Raw genomic sequence first — 4729 nt, forward strand, 5'->3', positions numbered from 1 at the left:
CTGAGTCGAAGGTCTGGAGCCCCTCGCAATGACTCCAAAGCCTTGGGCAGATTACTGTACTGGTGCTCCGAATAGGAAATACCTCCTGCTAGCTAGGTTCCATATTCCTTGCCCACCCTTCCGTCATCTTCCCTTGGGGGTGCACACCGTGCCCCACGGTGCGCCCCACGCATAGAAGAACTGTGTTGGAGTTGTAGGAGAGACAGCAATTTAAAAACAAAAATGAGCCGGCCGGTGGTGGCGCATGCCTTTAATCCTAGCACTCGAGAGGCAGAGGCAGGCAGATCTCTGTGAGTTCGAGGCCAACCTGGGCTACCAAGTGAGTTCCAGGAAAGACGCAAATCTGCACTCGAAAAACCAAAAAAAAAAAAAAAAAAAGAAAGAAAGAAAGAAAGAAAGAAAAGAAAGGAAGGAAAAGAAAAAATTCTTTAAAGGATCCTTGGCCCTGGGAACTCAACCCCTTAAGGAGAAATAAGTGGTCATGGATCTCTAGAAACATCCACACCATATCCTTGATGATATGCCGCTAACATGTGTGACAGATACCCAAACTATTCTGGTCCACCTGCTCAGCACACTAACTGCCCAGCTCACTGAGTGCTTAAACCACACGCAATGGTGAACCATTTTCCTTCTACAAGGTCCAGCCTGCGCTAAGTGGATCTCAACGTTCAGATTGCTCAATAGAGCCGGACAGTGGTGGCGCACACCTTTAATCCCAGCACTTGGGAGGCAGAGGCAGGCGGATCTCTGTGAGTATGGAGGCCAGCCTGGGCTACAGAGTGAGTTCCAGGAAAGGCACCAAAGCTACACAGAGAAACCTTATCTAGAAAAACAAAAAAAGAAACAAACAAACAAAAAGATTGCTCAATGGAACAATGCAGAGGACACTGGAACACTCTGAAGTGGGTTAACGTCAAACAGCTTTGGGGTTCCTCATTGTCACTGTGCTTATTTTGTACCAACTGGGGAGAAAAATGGAAGTATCTCCTCACGACCACTCAAAGCCAGGGCCTGAGCAGAGCTCAGATCTAGAGCCTACAGGTCACATTTCCCCGGGTCCACTTTCTAATTAAATACTCTGTTCCCATAAGAAGCCGGCATTAGATTAAACTATGGACATTTGTCTATCACTATTTTCCAGAAGCCCAAGGGCCTCACCGCCAATAGAAGTGGCAACTAGGAAGTCCTGAATCACACTCGCAGAACCGTCTCTGCCTCAATCTCCAGCCTATCTTTTCTCCTGAAGCAACAGAGTGGCCTCTCCAGTCAGAGCCCTTAACTGTGGCTCCTGTCTCTTCCTGTGTCTTTGGCCCCATGAGGACGGCCCACAACACAATAGCTAAGAGACAAAGGTTGGATGGAGGGGACTGCAAACATTAGCATCAAAGAACTGAGTCCTGCTGCAGCGCCGGGGGACCGGGGGACCGGGGGACCGCAGCAGCACTGTGCCAAAGGTGATTCATCCACAGATGGGGAGTGGTAGGTGGATGCTGACGGGGGATGAGTAGTTTCTGGGGGCCAGGGAAGGGAGAGCAGAGCAGGGACTGCTCATGGGTGGGGGGCAGTTTTAAGGGGGATGAAAAACGTTACAGGATTAGATAGTGATGGTAGCTTTATGGCTCTGTCAACACACTAAAAAGTGCTTATATACCTGAAAGGGATAAATTTAGCAGTGTTTGAATTCTGTGTCAACAGCAAAAATAGAAAATCAGAAGGGAGACAGTTTTGAGGTACTAATAATTATCCTGGAAAAGATGCGATCATAAAAGCAGACTATGTGGCAGCTAGAGATGGTGAACTCTGTGCCACCTGTCTTTCCATCTCCAGGAGCTTAAAATGCCCTAGAAGCTCCCACAATAATGCCTAAGCCACTAGCAGCCCTGGAGACCACATGATTTGGGATTCTCCATCTTCTAGCTCTTCTGCTCCTAAATTCCCCCAAGCCATTTGAGGTTCAACTTTTTTTTTTTTTTTTTTTGGTTTTTCGAGACAGGGTTTCTCTGTGTAGCTTTGCGCCTTTCCTGGGACTCACTTGGTAGCCCAGGCTGGCCTCGAACTCACAGAGATCCACCTGGCTCTGCCTCCCGAGTGCTGGGATTAAAGGCGTGCGCCACCACCGCCCGGCTTCAACTTTTTTTTGTTCACGTGTGTGCAAGACATGGGACAATCTTGGGTGTCATCCTCAGTAACACCACCTCCCTCCTTTGAGACAGGGTCTCCTGTAGCTAAGCTGACTGAGCAGTGAGCCTCGGGAATCCTCCTGCCTCTACCTCCCCAGTGCTGGGATTAAGTACACTACTACCCAGCATTTTAATAGGATCTTGGGACTAGACTTGGGTCCTTGGGTTTGTAGGACAAGCGCTCTGACAGCTGAGTGAACCCTCCCCCCACATCCTGGTACTCTATGTTTTGGGGGGGGGGGGCGTTTGGTTTTAGTTTTAGTTTTGTTTTGTTTTTTGTTTTTCTTTTTCTTTTTCTTTTTTTTTTTTTACAATTTTTTTTTTAAAGATTTATTTATTTATTATGTATACAGAAGAGGGCACCAGATCTCATTACAGATGGTTGTGAGCCACCATGTGGTTGCTGGGAATTGAACTCAGGACCTCTGGAAGAGCAGTCGGTGCTCTTAACCTCTGAGCCATCTCTCCAGCCCGTTTTTTGTTTTTCAAGATGGGGTTTCCCCGTATAGCCCTGGCTGTCCTAGAACTCACTCTATAGAGCAGGCTGGTGAATGTACATGAGGAGGTTAAGTTTGCGATTTTTCCCCTTTTCTCAAGAAGATAATTTCCAGCCAGGTATGATGGCTCCCACCTGTAATCCTAGCCCCTGGGAGGCTGAAGCAGGAAGATTGCTATGAGTTCAAGGCCAACCTGAGCTACTTAATAATTTCCAGAACTGCTTGAGATACAGTGTGAGACGTCATCTCAAATAAGCTGAGGATAAGCTGATTTTTGACTAAGAAATTTGCCTTTAAGCATGAGGTAGTAAAACCACTCCCAATAGAAGTATGCAGGAGACCCAAGGAGACCCAAGGAGACCCAAGGAGACCCAAGGAGGGAGAGGTTCCTTTTGTCTGAAGGTGAGAGTCTCTGGATGCCCACCATTTCATGCTCCAGGAGGAACTGCATCAGCAGACTTTTGGACTTCCATACAAGGAGAGAAGAACGATTTTTCTTCCTTTGGTGCCCTCTGTCAACTTCAAGCCCCTGGAACTATACATGGGGATCTGTTGTGGGATGTCTTTCTGTATGCTGTGAATATATGTTGTTCCCATAGCTTATTAGTTAATAAATAAGCTGCTTTGGCCTAGGCAAGGCAGCTTAGAGGCAAGTGGGAAATCCAAGGAGCAACATGCCAGCAGACCAGTAAAGCCATGGAACATGTAGCAGAACATAGATTAATAGTTATGGGTTAATGTAAGATATAGGAGCTAGCTAGCAAGAAGCCTGCCATAGGCCATACAGTTTGTAAGTAATATAAGCCTCTGTGTGTTTACTCAGGACCAAGCAGCTGCAGGACATGGATGGGAGAAATTCATCCCGACCCTGGGGCCAGGCAGGACCAGAGAAACTTCTGGCTACAGGGATCCCAGAAATGGCGGCTCGGGAGCCTCATTGCGGTGGTGGCAGATTCAGTACCTGTGAATGCTACCTGGGCCTTCTCTTCCTCCTGACTGTGTGTTCTTGCCCACATCCCTGGCCTCTTAGGAAGCCTTATAAGGTTAACCCCTTCCAAGGTTACAGGGAGGACTGGTCACCGAAGGCAGGCTAGAATCCTGGCTCAGTTCTCAAAATGAAGTACTTCCGAGCTTCCGATTGCAGGGGTGATGTGTGCGCGTGCGTGCGTGCGTGCGTGCGTGCGTGCGTGCGTGCGTGCGTGTGTGTGTGTGTGTGTGACTGATCATAGATACAGAACTTTTTTTGTTTGTTTGTTTTGTTTTGTTTTGTTTTTCGAGACAGGGTTTCTCTGTGTAGCTTTGCGCCTTTCCTGGAGCTCACTTGGTAGCCCAGGCTGGCCTCGAACTCACAGAGATCCGCCTGGCTCTGCCTCCCGAGTGCTGGGATTAAAGGCGTGCGCCACCACCGCCCGGCTGATACAGAACTTTTGTAGGTGATGAAAATGGTTCAGAATGGTGACATTTTTTGGCAAAGTTCCCGAGAGGGAGGTCCAGCCAATCCTAGGTCAGTCTTGTTTTGTTTTGTTGTTTTTAAATTGTTCTTTAGTTCTTAGCCCTGGCCACTCCAGGAGGGGGGTGGCAGTGGAGTAATGAGGAAATGACGGGGGGGGGCGGGGGGGGGGGGTGCCTCTATCTCCTCCAGACAAGGTCTCGGTGTGCACGTCAGGCTGGAGCTCTGATCTCGCTCAGCCTGCCTCTGTATACCATGCATACTGTATACCACGCAGTTCCTGACCCAGAGGCCAGAGGTGAAGCTGAGCTGAGGTAATGTGCTTTGTTCTTCCAGGATGCAGATGAACGGAAAAGTTCATACTTCGAGGAACCAGAGGCCAGAGAGATGGCTTAGCAGTTAAGAGCACCAGATGCTCTTTCAGTTCAATTCGCAGCATCACACGGCAGTTCACAACTGCCTGTAACTCCAGTTCTAGGACATCTGACACCCTCTTCTGGCCTCTGGCACCAGGCACCCACGTGGTGCACAGACATATATAGACAAAACACACACACACACATACACACACACACACACACAAATAATTTTCCAGGTTC

Source organism: Peromyscus maniculatus, chromosome 1 (genome assembly GCF_049852395.1).
Source record: "Peromyscus maniculatus bairdii isolate BWxNUB_F1_BW_parent chromosome 1, HU_Pman_BW_mat_3.1, whole genome shotgun sequence".
NCBI lineage: Eukaryota > Metazoa > Chordata > Mammalia > Rodentia > Cricetidae > Peromyscus > Peromyscus maniculatus.